Below are 18,173 nucleotides of genomic sequence, written 5' to 3' on the forward strand. Positions count from 1 at the left end.
CTGATATCCTATCCTGATGCATAGCCTATCCTTGCTACTACTGTTGTTACCTTTACCTGCAATCCTACATGCTTAGTATAGGATGCTAGATTTCCATCAGTGGCCCTACATTCTTGTCCGTCTGTTGTGCTATACTATCGGGCCGTGATCACCTGGGCGGTGATCACGGGTATATACTTATATACTATATACATGACACATGTGATGACTAAAGTCGGGTCGGCTCGTAGGAGTACCCGCAAGTGGATCTTTGTGGCGGAGCGACAGGGGAGGTTGAGACCACCCAGGTGATAGGTGGGCCTGGCCCTGGTCGGCGCTCGCGGTTACTTAACACGCTTAACGAGATCTTGGTATTTGATCTGAGTCTGGCCATTTGGTCTATACGCACTAACCATCTACGCGGGAGTAGTTATGGGTATCCCGGCGTCGTGGTATCAGCCAAAGCCTTCTTGACGTCAGCGACTGAGTGGCGCGCGCCGGATTGGACTGGAACGCCACTAGGCTAGGTCTGCTTCCGGCTGCGTACGCAACGTGCAGGTGTGCATAGGGCGATGGGCCCAGACCCCTGCGCGCATAGGATTTAGACCGGCGTGTTGACCTCTCTGTTGAGCCTAGGTGGGGCTGCGACGTGTTGATCTTCCGCGGCCGGGCATGACCCAGAAAAGTGTGTCCGGCCAAATGGGATCGAGCGTGTTGGGTTATGTGGTGCACCCCTGCAGGGAAGTTTATCTATTCGAATAGCCGTGTCCCTCGGTAAAAGGACGACCCGGAGTTGTACCTTGACCTTATGACAACTAGAACTGGATACTGAATAAAATACACCCTTCCAAGTGCCAGATACAACCCGGTGATCGCTCTCTAACAGGGCGACGAGGAGGGGATCGCCGGGTAGGATTATGCTATGCGATGCTACTTGGAGGATTTCAATCTACTCTCTTCCACATGCTGCAAGATGGAGATGTCCAGAAGCGTAGTCTTCGACAGGACTAGCTATCCCCCTTTTATTCTGGCATTCTGCAGTTCAGTCCACTGATATGCCCCTTTACACATATACCCATGCATATGTAGTGTAGCTCCTTGCTTGCGAGTACTTTGGATGAGTACTCACGGTTGCTTCTCTCCCTCTTTTCCCCCTTTCCCTTCTATCTGGTTGTCACAACCAGATGCTGGAGTCCAGGAGCCAGACGCCACCGTCGACGAAGACACCTACGACACTGGAGGTGCCTACTACTACGTGCAGCCCGCTGACGACGACCAGGAGTAGTTAGGAGGATCCCAGGCAGGAGGCCTGCTCCTCGTTCGATCTGTATCCTAGTTTGTGCTAGCCTTCTTAAGGCAAACTTGTTTAACTTATGTCTGTACTCAGATATTGTTGCTTCCGCTGACTCGTCTGTGATTGAGCACTTGTATTCGAGCCCTCGAGGCCCCTGGCTTGTATTATGATGCTTGTATGACTTATTTATGTTTTAGAGTTGTGTTGTGATATCTTCCCGTGAGTCCCTGATCTTGGTCGCACACATTTGCATGCATGATTAGTGTACGGTCAAATCGGGGGCGTCACACAAGTACAATGTACGCTCCATCCCGATCCGCAAGGACGACGAGGTGCAGGTCAACTACGACCTTCTCCTCAGAGTTGTGCCTCAAAGTACAATGTACGCTCCATCCCGATCCGCAAGGACGACGAGGTGCAGGTCGACTATGACCTTCTCCTCAGAGTTGTGCATCAAGTACAATGTACGCTCCATCCTGATCCGCAAGGACGACGAGGTGCAGGTCGACTACGACCTTCTCCTCAGAGCTGTGTCTCAAGTACAATGTACGCTCCATCCTGATCTGCAAGGACGACGAGGTGCAGGTCGACTACGAACTTCTCCTCAGAGCTGTGCCACAAGTACAATGTGCGCTCCATCCTGACCCGCAAGGACGACGAGGTGCAGGTCGACTGTGACCTTCTCCTCAGAGCTCCACCACAAATTAAAACAAGAACAAAAGCCAGTTCCGAGTGAAGATTCAAGTTTCGCTCGGAAATAAAGACAAGCATATTCAAGTTCAGATAAATCCCGCGAGGGTCCAGATCGCGGATTAAAGTACTCGGGCTTCAGACCCGAAGGAGTTTTATGGTTACAAAACCACTCGGCATACCGAGGCAAATTTAAACGGATCATAAAAGAGTTTGTTAACTCCGCAGGAGGAGGGCTGGCAGGCTCGACGAACTCATCCAAGTCGATTCCATCAGCAATCCGAGTAGCAGCAGCAATGAAAGTCTCCATGAAGGACTGGAAGTCAAGCCTCTTGGTGTTGGCAACCTTGATCGCGCTAGCTTCTCTTCTTTGGCTTCCTTGTAGTGAACGCGAACCAGAGACAGAGCCACGTCAGCACCACACCGAGCAGAAGACTTCTTCCATTCCTGCACTCGACCGGGGATCTCATTGAGTCGAGTCATCAGAGACTTGAGATCATTCTGGAATGTTACCCTTGGCCAGAGCGCTGAGTCGATCCGCGACACCGCAACCTTCAGTCGAGCGAGGTAGTCGACGACGCTAGCAAGACGAGATTCCAGTCGGACCACATTCATGGCAGCTTCATCCTTGACAGGGGAGTTGATGGGGTCCAAGCTCGTTTCGATTTGACCAGTCTCTGCCTCGAAGTTTTGACAGAATTCTGTGCTCACAGAGAAGCAATGAGTCGACGGTTTTACGACTAGTCGACAAAAGCAAATCAATCAGACAAAGGCAAATACCTTCTAGCATGAGGAATAACTTCTTGGCGAGTACTCCCAGATAATTCTCCGGCTCGTCTCTCTTGCAGGAGATGTCTCCCACCATGTCAGTCAGGGCACCCTTGTCCTTCTTCAGTCGAGTCACCTCTTTGTTGGTTTCGTCAAGGGCAGCCTTCAATTTGGTATTCTCTTCCTCCAACTTTCCGACTGAGGCCAGCTTCTGGTCGACGAGTGTCATTTTGTCTTCTGCCATTTTTCATGCAGCCGCAAGATCAGAGTCCTTCATCTCCAAACTTTGTCTCATTGTTTCTACAAAGAATAACATTCGAGTTAGAAAAAGGAAGGGAAAGATAGCAGGAGAATCGGTCGACTAGTTTTCCATACCAGCAGCATCATCCTTAGCCTTCTGCAGATTCGTCTTGGCCAACTCCAGATCAAGATTGAGCTGGATCTGCTTCTGCTCCAAGTCAGCAAACCGAGCTCCAAGTTCACAAGATTTCTATGGACATAAGATAGTTAGTCGATTGACAAAAAGATTGGTTGCTTCTGAGCAATAAAATAACAAGTTCTAAGAGTTCTAAGACTACCGCCGAATCAAACATTCAACAGTAGTCTCGGGGACTACACCCAGTGGGTGCACTCAGCGTGCCCCCACTGGTTCAGTGACTTTTCAATTGACTTGGTCCGTCCAGTCGGAAAAAACAACAACAACATATGACTTGTTCTCAGACCATAGCCGACTGCTCGCAGTCGGCTACGGTCTCGGGGACTACACCCAGTGGGTGCACTCAGCGTGCCCCCACTGGTTCAGTGACCACTCGACATGATTTGCTCAGATCGAGTAGAGAAGTTCTGTTCAAAGACCCCCGCTGAATCAAACATTCTACAGCGATCTCGGGGACTACACCCAGTGGGTGCACTCAGCGTGCCCCCACTGGTACAAAAATTCAATCGACACAACCTAGTCGACTCAAGTGGAAAAACTATTCAGCACAAATTGAAACACCCACAAGGTGCACAGATGCAAAATGCAGACTAGCAAGTAGAAGCACAATAAAGATTTTTCAGGTAGCATATCCTAACAGAACAAGCGACAAGCTAGAAGATTAGTCGGAAATCAGCTAACCTGGACATTGGCCTGGAGTGCTGAGCTGGCGTCATAAGCAACTTGACCAGCCTCGCGAACCACTTTCATCTACTCCATCATAATGCCTGTCTGGCGTATAGCTTCCTTGGCAGCACTCACTTGGTCCTCTGGGACGTGATGGGCGGTGAAAAGTGAAGACGGTGGATCAGCTGGAGCCTGTGCAGTCGACGCTGAAGGCTATGCACTTGACAATGGAACGGCAAAAGTAACAAAAGCCCGGTTGGCGTCTCCGGACTGCTGAACCACTGGTTCCGTCACTGGCGTCGACTGAGGCGTCTTGCTAGTTGATGTTTTCCCGCTCAAAGTCCTGCTCCTCCTTCCCGTGGGCCTCAGTGGTACATCCTCGTCGTCGTCTGGAAGTTCAATAACATTGGGCGGAGCTGCAAAAGAATCAATCACAAGAGTTCAGTCGACCGTCAAAATGGCTGATAAAGTAAATTCAAAATGGCAAGAGTTGTACCCGCGCTGGAGGTGACTGCATCTTCCATCTCCTCCTCATCATCATCTTTATAAACAGAAGTCCCAGAGGTAGCGCCACTGCAAATTTCAAAATTCACTTGGTCAGGCCTTCCGAGGTGAGTCGACCAAAGATCAAATCATGCTAAACTAAGAAGTCGAATTCGAAGATTACCCAGAAGCAATGGGGACAGCCACTTTGATCTTGGGCAAGGCCTTCCGAGGTTTTGACGGCGTGACTTTGGGCTGCTTTGAAACCTTCTCAGTCAGCACAGGAGAAGACATCCAAGTACGCTTTGAAGTCTGTCCAGTCTGTGCAGTCGCTTTGCCACGGACGCTTGCTGGTCATGAGTATGCTTGGATCGCCTTTCGGTGCGAGGGGGAGTCGACTTCGTCACCACCGCTTGAGTCGTCGCTCTCATCGTCTTCCCCTCCATCAGAATGCCAGTCGCTGTCACCCCCGCTCGCCTCTCCCTCTGGCTCCTGCTCCTGCTCCCCGTTGGGCATCGAATACATCTTGGTGTAAATCTGCAAGACACAGAGTTGACCGAATATCCGTCGGTTTCAAAGGTAATTACATGTCAGAACAAAAAGACACTCGGAAGGAAACAGTCGAACCTTGTCTGGTTCGTTGACGTGATCGAATGGAGGGACCCTCCTAGACCCCCTTGGGTTGTCCTTGTTGCCGGCGATACCCTACAACCACTGCACCACCGTCTCCTCATCGACTTCTTCCGGGTGGATCTGGGTGCTATCTTCAATACCCGAGTACATCCACATTGGATGATCGCGGGCTTGGAGTGGCTGGATACCTCGACCGAGGAATACCTCTAGCAAGTCCATGCCAGTCACCCCGTCGCGGACAAGTTGGACTACTCGATCAACCAGCATATTCACCTCCACTTTTTCAGCTGGAGTCACTTTCAGGGGGGGGGGGGTTTCTCAACTCGATCCATGGAAAATGGGGGAAGGCCAGTCGACTGTCCAGGAGTCGGCTGGTCCTTGCAGTAGAACCAGGTCGACTGCCAACCCCTGACTGACTCGGGAAGAATCATAGCTGGGAAAGTGCTCTTACCCCTCATCTGGATTCCTAAACCTCCACACATCTGGATCACATGTGTCCTCTCGTCACTCGGATTAGCCTTTTTTACAGACTGAAAACGACAAGTGAAAATGTGCTTGAAGAGACCCCAGTGCGGTCGACACCCCAGAAAGTTCTCGCACATGGACACGAATGCAGCAAGGTATGTGATGGTGTTGGGAGAGAAATGATGAAGTTGGGATCCGAAGAAATTCAAAAAAACCTGGAAAAAAGGATGTGGGGGCAGAGAGAAACTGCGGTCGACGTGAGTGGCGAGGACACACTCACCCTCTTGCGGCCGCGGCTCGGTCTCGTCCTCCGGAAGCCGCCAGGAGCCATGGGGAATCAATCCCCCCTCCACCAGATCCTCCAAGTCCTCCTGCTGGATCGTCAACCGAATCCAGTCTCCCTAGATCCAGCCGGGCGGCAGGCCAGATCTCGACGAAGACCCTCCTCGGCTCGTCTTCTTCCCCTTCGCCTTCGCCGTCATCCTCTTCACACGCTCTAGAGCCGCCGTCTTCTCCTTCCCCATTGTGATGGGTTGAGTTCGGGCTGGGCAGAGGCGCCGAGGGTGGAGATGGATGCAGTGGAGAAGCAGAGGAGGAAGAAAGGAAATGGGGCGCACAGTGCAAGGGTACCGGTCCAGGCGCTTATATGGGCTTGTTCCCCGAGTGACTGACTTGTGGGCCCGAGCAATCCTGTCAAATCCTGCAATAGTCGCGCGCGTGGTACGTGGTGAAAAAGGTGGCGCGGGGATCGAGGCGCCCCAGCCTAATCCACTCTGATTACCACGGCCCTCTCTGCCCCGCGCGCTTCCCCCGCGAGATCCGGGAAAGGCAGAGCAATCAATCATGCCGAAGATTTTATACCACATTAAACACTCGAAGCTTATCAACAAAGTTCACTTGACAACTTCTGAATGGCTCAAGGCGACTGAAAATGAAGTCAAAGTTTTTGCATGGTTCACTAATCCAAGTAAAGTGCTTCCGAAGCATGAAAGTTGGGTCGGAACCACCTTCAACTCCATCCCCACTCGGACCCAGAACCATTCGGGGGCTAATGACGATGACATGTACCTAGGGTAGGGCCATAGGCCTGATCTAGACGCCCTACCCAAGGACACTGCCCTAGAGTTAAGGACATTCAAAGTACAATAGACGATACCGACTGAAATCACCTTGGAGTGCAATCCACTCGACAAGCTATCCCACTCGGATACCCCAATTCCACTCGACAAAGATATATTCATTCGACCATACCAGAAACCTCTCGGAGAACAGAAGATCTAAGGTCACTCTGAATGACAACGGTCGGGTGTTCACTCTGTAGTCTTAATGATCATTTATATGCCTTTAATGCTAGCGTTACCAATAACGTCCTATCTTTATGTACATTGAACCCTGTGTAACTGAGGGCCGGAGGGGCCTGGTGAACTCTATATAAGCCACCCCCTCCTCAAGCACAAGGGTTCGCACCCCTTGTAACTTCACGCATAATCCAATCGACCAAGCCTTCAGGCACCGAGGCGTAGGGCTGTTACTTCCTCCGCGAAGGGCCTGAACTCGTAAATCTTGCGTGCACAACTTCACCGTAGCTAGGATCTTGCCTCTCCATACATACCCCCTATTCTACTGTCAGACTTAGAACCACGACACTAGCCGATTCCTTATTGATATTAGCCCCTAAAAACCTTTACTCTTCTTGTTTGTCACCGCTTATATTTACTCGACCAACGCCATTTCTCAGAAGAAGAAAAATCCCCTTCCTGCAGCTACCTCTTTCCACCTTGACCACATCCACTCCGACGCCGCCCATATACACCCTGCAACTCCTCCCCACCCACCCAACCCCCACCCTCCGGCCCGCTGCTACCTCTTGAGCATGCGTTGGTTTTCCCTTGAAGAGGAAAGGGTGATGCAGCAAAGTAGCGTAAGTATTTCCCTCAATTTTTGAGAACCAAGGTATCAATCCAGTAGGAGGTTACACACAAGTCGTCTTGTACCTACACAAACAAATAAGAACCTTGCAACCAATGCGATAAAGGGGTTGTCAATCCCTTCATGGCCACTTGCAAAAGTGAGATCTGATAGAGATAATAAGATAAATATTTTTGGTATTTTTAGGATATAGATGGTAAAGTAAAGATTGCAAAATAAACGGCAGCAGAAATAGTAAATTGATAGGAAATTAATATGATGGAAGATAGACCCGGGGGCCATAGGTTTCACTAGTGGCTTCTCTCAAGATAGCAAATTCTACGGTGGGTGAACAAATTACTGTCGAGCAATTGATAGAAAAGTGCATAGTTATGAGAATATCTAGGCATGATCATGTATATAGGCATCACGTCCGCGACAAGTAGACCGAAACGATTCTGCATCTACTACTATTACTCCAGACATCGACCGCTATCCAGCATGCATCTAGAGTATTAAGTTCATAAGAACAGAGTAACGCATTAGGCAAGATGACATGATGTAGAGGGATAAACTCAAGCAATATGATATAAACCCCATCTTTTTATCCTCGATGGCAACAATACAATACGTGCCTTGCTGCCCCTGCTGTCACTGGGAATGGACACCGCAAGATTGAACCCAAAGCTAAGCACATCACCCATTGCAAGAAAGATCAATCTAGTAGGCCAAACCAAACTGATAATTCGAAGAGACTTGCAAAGATAACAAATCATACATATAAGAATTCAGAGAAGAACCAAATATTGTTCATAGATAATCTTGATCATAAACCCACAATTCATCGAATCTCGACAAACACACCGCAAAAAGAATTACATCGAATAGATCTCCAAGAGAATCGAGGAGAACTTTGTATTGAGATCCAAAGAGAGAGAAGAAGCCATCTAGCTAATAACTATGGACCCGAAGGTCTGTGGTAAACTACTCACACATCATCGAAGAGGCTATGGTGTTGATGTAGAAGCCCTCCGTGAATGATTCCCCTTCGGCGGAGCGCCGGAAAAGGCCCCAAGATGGGATCTCACAAGTACAGAAGGTTGCGGCGGTGGAAATAGGGTTTCGTGGTGCTCTCGGATGTTTTCATGGTATATGAGTATATATAGGCGAAGGAAGGAGGTCGGTGGAGCCACGAGGGGCCCACGAGGGTGGGGGCGCGCCTCCCTGCCTCGTGGCCGCCTTGTTGCTTCCTTTACGTCCACTCCAAGTCTCCTGGATTGCGTTTGTTCCAAAAATAACTCTCCCGAAGGTTTCATTCCGTTTGGATTCCGTTTGATATTCCTTTTCTGCGAAACACTGAAATAGGCAAAAAACAGCAATTTGCACTGGGCATTTGGTTAGTAGGTTAGTCCCAAAAATAATATAAAAGTGTATAATAAAGCCCATTAAACATCCAAAATAGATAATATAATAGCATGGAACAATCAAAAACTATAGATACGTTGGAGACGTATCAAGCATCCCGAAGCTTAATTCCTGCTCGTCCTCGAGTAGGTAAATGATAAAAACAGAATTTTTGATGTGGAATGCTACCTAGCATAATTCTTAATGTAATTTTCTTTATTGTGGCATGAATGTTCAGATCCGAAAGATTCAAGACAAAATTTTAATATTGACATAAAAATAATAATACTTCAAGCATACTAACAAAGCAATCATGTCTTCTCAAAATAACATGGCCAAAGAAAGTTATCCCTACAAAATCATATAGTCTGGCTATGCTCTATCTGCATCACATAAAATATTTAAATCATGCACAACCCCGATGACAAGCCAAGCAATTGTTTCATACTTTTGATGTTCTCAAACTTTTTCAATCTTCACGCAATACATGAGCGTGAGCCATGGACATAGCACTATATGTGGAATAGAGGGGTGGTTGTGGAGAAGACAAAAAGGAGAAGATAGTCTCACATCAACTAGGAGTATCAACGGGCTATGGAGATGCCCATCAATAGATATCAATGTAAGTGAGTAGGGATTTCCATGCAACGGATGCACTAGAGCTATAAGTGTATGAAAGCTCAACAAAAGAAACTAGGTGGGTGTGCATCCAACTCGCTTGCTCACGAAGACCTAGGGCATTTTGAGGAAGCCCATCATTGGAATATACAAGCCAAGTTCTATAATGTAAATTTCCCACTAGTATATGAAAGTGATATCATAGGAGACTCTCTATCATGAAGATCATGGTGCTACTTTGAAGCACAAGTGTGGTAAAAGGATAATAACATTGTCCCTTCTCTCTTTTTCTCTCATTTTTTATTTATTTTTTGTTTGGGCCTTTTTCTCTCTTTTTTATGGCCTCTTTTTTTATTTTCTCTCTTTTTTTTCTTTTTGTCCGGAGTCTCATCCCGACTTGTGGGGGAATCATAGTCTCCATCATCCTTTCCTCACTTGGGACAAATGCTCTAATAATGATGATCATCACACTTTTATTTACTTACAACTCAATACTTAGAACAAAATATGACTCTATGTGAATGCCTCCGGTGGTGTACCGGGATATGCAATGAATCAAGAGTGACATGTATGAAAGAATTATAAAGGTGGCTTTGCCACAAATACGATGTCAACTACATGATCATGCAAAGTAATATGACAATGATGAAACGTGTCATAACAAACGGAACGGTGGTAAGTTGCACGGCAATATATCTCGGAATGGCTATGGAAATGCCATAATAGGTAGGTATGGTGGCTGTTTTGAGGAAGGTATATGGTGGGTGTATGATACCGGCGAAAGGTGCGCGGTATTAGAGAGGCTAGCAATGGTGGAAGGGTGAGAGTGCGTATAATACATGGACTCAACATTAGTCATAAAGCACTCACATACTTATTGCAAAAATCTATTAGTTATCAAAAAGAAGTACTACGCGCATGCTCCTAGGGGGTAGATTTGTAGGAAAAGAACATCGCTCGTCCCCGACCGCCACTCATAAGGAAGACAATCAATACATAAATCATGCTCCGACTTCATCACATAACGGTTCACCATACGTGCATGCTAGGGGAATCACAAACTTTAGAACAAGTATTTCTCAAATTCACAACTACTCAACTAGCATGACTCTAATATCACCATCTTCATATCTCAAAACAATTATCAAGTATCAAACTTCTCATAGTATTCGATGCACTTTATACCTATCTTGGATGTTCATCATATTAGGACTAATTTTATAGCCAAAGCAAACTACCATGCTGATCTATAAGACTCTCAAAATAATATAAGTGAAGCATGAGATATCAATAATTTCTATAAAATAAAACCACCACCGTGCTCTAAAAAGATATAAGTGAAGCACTAGAGCAAAATTATCTAGCTCAAAAGATATAAGTGAAGCACAAAGAGTATTCTAATAAATTCCGATTCATGTGTGTCTCTCCAAAAGGTGTGTACAGCAAGGATGATTGTGGTAAACTAAAAAGCAAAGACTCAAATCATACAAGACGCTCCAAGCAAAACGCATATCATGTGGTGAATAAAAATATAGCCTCAAGTAAAGTTACTGATAGACGAAGACGAAAGAGGGGATGCCTTCCGGGGAATCCCCAAGCTTAGGCTTTTGTTTGTCCTTGAATTTTACCTTGGGGTGCCTTGGGTATCCCCAAGCTTAGGCTCTTGCCACTGCTTATTCCATAATCCATCAAATCTTTACCCAAAACTTGAAAACTTCACAACACAAAACTCAATAGAAAATCTCATGAGCTCCGTTAGTATAAGAAAACAAATCACCACTTCAAGGTACTGTAATGAACTCATTCTTTATTTATATTGGTGTTAAACCTACTGTATTCCAACTTCTCTATGGTTCATACCCCCCGATACTAGCCATAGGTTCATCAAAATAAGCAAACAACACACGGAAAACAGAATCTGTCAAAAACAGAACAGTCTGTAGTAATCTGGATCAAACGTATACTTCTGTAACTCCAAAAATTCTTACATAAATTGGTGGACATGAAGAATTTGTCTATTAATCATCTGCAAGAAGAATCAACCTAAAATCACTCTCCAGTAAAAAAAGGCAGCTAATCTCGTGAGTGCTAAAGTTTCTGTTTTTTACAGCAAGATCATAAAGACTTCACCCAAGTCTTCCCAAAGGTTCTACTTGGCAAAAATACTAATTAAAACATAAAACCACAACTAAAGATAAGCTAGATGAATTATTTATTACTAAACAGAAACAAAAAGCAAGAAACTAAAATAAAATTGGGTTGCCTCCCAACAAGCGCTATCGTTTAACGCCCCTAGCTAGGCATAAAAGCAAGAATAGATCTAGGTATTATCATTTTTGGTATGCAATCCATAAGTGGCTCTCATAATAGATCATAAGGTAATTTAATTTTCTTCCTAGGAAAGTGTTCCATGCCTTTCCTTAACGGAAATTGGAATCTAATATTTCCTTCTTTCATATCAATAATTGCACCAATCGTTCTAAGAAAAGGTCTACCAAGAATAATAGGACATGTAGGATTGCAATCTATATCAAGGACAATAAAATCTACGGGCACATAATTCCTATTTGCAACAATAAGAACATCATTAATCACTACTGGAATCAGCTAATTTGCCATCTGCCAGCTCTTTGCCGTCCGCTAGCTGACGGCAAAGAAGCTCTTTGCCATCAGCTACACATAGGCAGACGGCAAAGAAAAGGCTGACGGCAAAGAAGCTCTTTGCCATCAGCCAGCTCTTTGCCGTCTGCCAGCAGACGGCAAAGAATCTTTGCCGTCCGCTGGCAGACGGCAAAGAGTGTGGTGGCCCCCACCCCCGCTCGTTTGAAAAAATCTTAACGGCCCACCTCTTTGCCGTCCGCTAGCAGACGGCAAAGAGGCAAAAAGGCGGACGGCAAAGGCTGGCTGACGGCAAAGAGGGCACTTGACTAACGGCCGGTACCCCCCGCCCGTTACTCACTTCGTCCTCGCCCTTCTCCTCCCACCCCGCCGCCGCCGCCGCCCGCCGCCCCGTCGCCCCGCCGCCCTGGCTCCCCGCCCCCACCGCCCCGTCCCCCGCCGCCCCGCGCCCCACCGCCGCCCCGGCCCCCGCCGCCCCCTCCACCGCCCGCCCCGGCCCCCCGCCGCCCGCCCCCCCCCCCCCCCGCCGCCCGGCCCCCGCCGCCTGGGCCCCCGCCGCCCCGCCTCCTCCACCGCCCCGCCCCGGCCCCCCGCCGCCCCGCCTCCTCCACCGCCCCGCCCCGGCCCCCGTCGCCGGCCCCTCCCCGACCCGTCGCCGCCCCCCACAGTGAGCCCCTCCCTTTTTTTCTTTTTTTTGTTTTTTTCTGTTTAGATAAGGTTTTTTAGTTTATGTTTTTTCAGTTTAGAATTAATTAGTTTAATTAGTTTAGGTTTAATTAGTTTAAATAGTTTAGTTTTAATTAGTTTAGGTTTTTAGTTTAGGTTTAGGTTAAGTAGAAGGGGGAAGAAGAAGAAGAAGAAGAGGAAGAGGAGGAGGAGGAGGAGGAGGAGGAGAAAGAAGAAGAAGAAGAAGAAGAAGAAGAAGAAGAAGAAGAAGAAGAAGAAGAAGAAGAAGAAGAAGAAGAAGAAGAAGAAGAAGAAGAAGAAGAAGAAGAAGAAGAAGAAGAGGAGGAGGAGGAGGAGGAGGAGGAGGAGAAAGAAGAAGAAGAAGAAGAAGAAGAAGAAGAAGAAGAAGAAGAAGAAGAAGAAGAAGAAGAAGAAGAAGAAGAAGAAGAGGAGGAGGAGGAGGAGAAAGAAGAAGAAGAAGAAGAAGACGGGGGATGAGAAGAAGTAGAAGAATGAGAAGAAGTAGAAGTAGTAGAAGAATGAGAAGACCCCCTGACCCCCCAACCCCGACACCACACCCCGACACCCGACCCCGACTCCACCCCGACACCCGACCCCCTAACCCCCTGACCCCGACACGACACCCGACCCCCCGACCCCCTAACCCCCTGACCCCGACACGACACCCCGACCCCCCGACCCCGAAACAGGACCCCGACCCCGACACGGCACCCCGACACGGCACCCCGACCCCCGACACGACACCCCCGACACCCCGACACCCCGACCCCGAGACCCCGACCCCGACCCCGACCCCGAGACCCCGACCCCGACCCCGACCCCGACACCCCGACCCCGAGCCTGACCCGACACCCCGACCCCGACACCGACACGGCACCCCGACCCCGACCCGACACCCGGACCCCGAGACCCCGACCCCGACACGGCACCCCGAGACCGACACGACACCCCGACCCCCAACACCTCCCGAAAAGGTGTTCTTTGGCCTTCCAGAAGCCGACGGGGTCATATATTTGTGAATTATTAGTTAGGTCATATATCTTTCGATTTTGTTATGAAAAACATCATATATAATTGTGTTGATCGGGTAGTTTTAAATGTGCAGTTGTTTCATCGCTGCGAGGTTTGGTGTTCGACGACCTCGCCGTGCGTTTGACGAGCTCTGCCCCTTCGTTCGTGGGTGAGCACAAATGACATGTCCTCCTCCCCCATTAATTATTTGATCTATTCCGATGAAACTTGATAGCTAGATATATATGTGTCTTGAATCATCAGTATGCGTAACCAATATGTGTCTCCCGTTCGAAAGCGTCATAGTTATAAATATGCATGCATTTGCATATTTATAACCTTGATTCTTTCGAATTGTCCAACGCTATCCATGGACAGCCCGAGTATGTTTAGATTGGGTTCGTTTTCCCATATGCTTTGCTCCGGATCCGACGCATAAATTTCGTCAGTGCCTCCCCTGTTGTTCTCCGGGTACACATCCTCTCTGTTTATTGCAGAGACGTGTATCAGGAGAACAGCGGGGAGGTGCTGCCGAAATTTTGCGTAGGATCCGGGGCATAGCATGGGAAAATGAACCCAATCTAAACATACTCGGGTGGGATTAGGACCTATCATTACCTATTAGAGTGTAGGTTGCATGGACGTAATAAAATTGACAAAGTAGATCAACTGATGAATACATACATGGTGAATTATATATATATATATATATATTTGTTGTGTGTCTAGTAGCTCTGAAAGTCAAGATGAGTGATCGTGCGTGGATGTACACCGGTCACACTGGTCAGAACAAATGGAGCACTGAATGGTTCACAAAAACCAAGGGGTTTGTGCGAGCCGCATTTGCAAATGGCCAGAGGAAAACCTGGTGCCCCTGTTTACGGTGCGGCAATTGGGAAAAGAGGACAGAGGCTGAAATGGGCAAACACCTGCAGAAGAGTGGTTTTACGCCCGATTATACGGTGTGGACATTTCATGGTGAGTCTGCCCAACGTGACCGAGCTGAGGTGGATCGTCGTCGCACCGACGAGCATGGTACCGGGATGGAAAACATGGTGCAAGACTTTGATGATGCTCGGGATTCGGAGGAGGAGATGGAGGAATCTGCAAAGGCCTTCAATGAAATGTTGGAGTCTTCAAAACGTCCGCTCCATGAGCACACTGAGCTTTGTCAGTTGGATGCCATCTCACAAGTAATGGCTCTGAAGGCTCAGTTCAACTTGGGCAGAGAATGCTACGATGCAATGATGACAGTATTTGGACGCTTTCTACCCAAAGGCCATGTAATGCCTGCAAACCTGTACCAGTCGGACAAAATCCTCCGTGCACTGAAGATGCCCTATGATAAGATACATGCCTGTGAGAAAGGATGTGTCTTGTTTAGGCTTGACTATGCGGACTTGAACTATTGTCCCATTTGCAAGTCTTCCAGGTATGTTGTGGTAGACAACGGTATGGGTGAGAAGACACAGACCAAAATCCCCGTTAGTGTTCTTCGGTATATGCCAATCGTACCAAGACTTCAACGTCTTTTCATGGTCGAAGAGACGGCCAGACAGATGACATGGCACAAAACGGGCAAAAGAACCGAACTAGATGCAGATGGGAATCTGATGATTGTACACACATCGGATGGTGTTGCGTGGAAAAAGTTTGATGAATTACATGGTGACAAAGCGGCAGATCCGAGGCATCCTCGAGTCGGCATCAGCACGGATGGGTTCAGTGTGTTTGGTATGACGGCAGCCCAATACAGTTGTTGGCCCGTATTTGTCTTTCCACTCAATCTCCCCCCCGGACAGATTATGCAAAGAAAGAACATTTTCCTGACGTTGATAATTCCAGGGCCCAACTATCCGGGGAAAAATATGAATGTGTACATGCAACCGCTTAAGGACGAATTGCAAGAAGCCTGGGATAATGGGTTCAAGACATACGATGCCTATAGCAAACGGAACTTCATAATGCGTGTCTGGTACATGTACTCGACGCATGACTTGCCGGCGTATGCGCTATTCGTTGGCTGGTGTGTGCATGGAAGGTTCCCGTGCCCCACATGCAAGGGAGCTCTTGAGTTTCGTTGGCTTCAGGCCGGTCGCAAGTTTTCTTGCTTCGACATGCATAGACAGTTCCTGAATCCTCGCCATAAGTTCAGGAAAGACAAGAAGAACTTCATCAGAGGTAGAGTTGTCAAAAACTCTGCACCACATGCATTGACAGGCCAACAGACCCTGGATCAGTTAAACGCTCTCGAGCCAGATCCAGAGCGTCCAGGGTACTTCAAGGGGTATAATTCTAAGCACGCCTGGACTCACAAAACATGCTTATGGGATCTGCCTTACTTCAAAGACCTCCTTTGCCCACACAACATCGACGTGATGCACACTGAGAAGAATATCGCCGAGGCACTTTTTGGTACATTGTTCGGCATAGATGGGAAGTCAAAGGATAATACTAAGGCTAGAGTCGATCTGGAGGCGCTATGTGATAGGCCGTTACAAAACATGAAAGAACCGAAAGGAAAGCAGAACTGGACGAAGCCAAAGGCATGGTTCAATCTTGGAAGGCCAGCTATGAGGGAAATTATCTTGTGGGTGAAAATGCAGTTGATGTTCCCCGATGGGTATGCAGCGAATCTACAGAGGGGAGCCAGTCTTGATAAATTGAAGATATTTGGTCTCAAGAGTCATGATTGGCACATATGGATTGAGCGGGTAATGCCGGTGATGTTGCGTGGCTTCATCCCTGAGGATGAATGGCTAGTACTGGCAGAACTCAGCTATTTCTTCCGTGTTCTTTGTGCGAAAGAACTATCGCCTGGCGTGCTAGAAGAAATGGAAGAGTTGGCGCCGGAGTTGATCTGCAAGTTAGAGAAGATCTTTCCACCGGGCTTCTTTAATCCAATGCAACATTTGATTTTGCATCTCCCGACCGAGGCAAGATTGGGGGGGCCCGTGCAAAATCGTTGGTGCTACCCAACTGAGAGGATGCAGAAGACGCTTCGACAAAAATGTAAAAATAAACGTAGAATTGAAGCATCGATGGCTGAGGCATTCATCACTGAGGAGGCGGCAAACTTCGTGACAGCACACTACGAAGCCAAAAATCGTCATTTGCATAATCCGAAGCCTCGGTACAATGCTGACGACCCTAAAAAGGGTGGATCCAACCTCAGCCTATTCAAAGGGAATCTCGCACCAGCCAGTGTTTCAAATCCAGTATCTTTGGATAACGAACAATGGCGGACCATTTCGTTGTATATCTTCAACAACCTGATAGAAGTGCGGCCGTACATCGAGTAAGTTCTCGGTACATAGTTTCGCAACTTCTATTTCCTTTGAACTGCTCTTATTCCTAGATATTTCATACAGTCGATACGTCGCCTTATTCTCGTATGGAGCGGTGATCCAAAAGGATTCTGTCGAAGAGTATGAGCTTCTCGCAAAGCAAGGAGGCGGCTATCCCGGTTTCATCTCTTGGTTCAAACAAACGGTAATTTCTATTAGACTTGTAGGCTAATTTGTAGGCGGCTATCCCGGTTTCATTCGCTAATTTGTGCGTAATGCAACAATCCTTTCATATTAAACTTGTAGGCTAATTCAGAGTCTATGGACGCCGAATTGAGACAAGTCGCTAATGGTTTTGACTATAAGGTCCGTTCATTTGACAAATACGACATCAACGGGTATCGCTTTCGTACCTATGGCAAAGAGCTATCTATGGCCGACCGAAAGTCTACAAATTGTTGTGTATCTGCTATCGGCGAAGGAGGTACCGAGTATTATGGGAGAGTTGAAGCAATTTATGAACTTCTATTCTATGGTGAAAACCCACCGAATGTCGTAGTCTTCAAATGTTATTGGTTTCAGCCGAAGGAGACTAGAAGGACTCATGAACATATAGGGCTAGTTGAAATCAACCAAAGCACCCATTTAGATGTTCCTGATGTCTATATTACGGCTCAACAGGCGACCCAAGTATTCTATCTACCGTGGGCCTGCCAAACTAATCCAAATCTGAAAGGTTGGGATGTCGTTTATGAAGTGCCGCCACGTGCTAGACTATCTCCCCCAAAGGAAGAGGATTATGAACCTCACATTAACCCAGACACATATGAAGGAGAATTCTTCCAAGAGACACGTCTTTCCAAAAAGCGTTTCAAGAACCGCTATACTTCACCCCAAAACATTGAAGTAGACAGCGACAGTGAATCCGACATCACCCCAGAGGAGGAACAAGAAGAGCCGGAACAAGAAGAGGTTACTGCTGCGGATGACCTGTCATTGCTTGACCGATTACGTCAAGGTGGCCTTGCACATGTTGATGCCACTGAACCCTATGAGCCCGTCATTGATTATAGTGATGATGATGATTATGCATTTATTGATGATACTGATCGAGATTATTAGTAGTGTCAGGTATTAAATTTTTTAATGTTGTACTTGATGATGATACACTTAAGTGATACACATATTATTATTCATGTCGGTCTTTTTTTTATGTTGTACTAAT

This window comes from Triticum aestivum, chromosome 4D, assembly GCF_018294505.1.
Source record: "Triticum aestivum cultivar Chinese Spring chromosome 4D, IWGSC CS RefSeq v2.1, whole genome shotgun sequence".
NCBI classification, from domain to species: Eukaryota; Viridiplantae; Streptophyta; class Magnoliopsida; order Poales; family Poaceae; genus Triticum; species Triticum aestivum.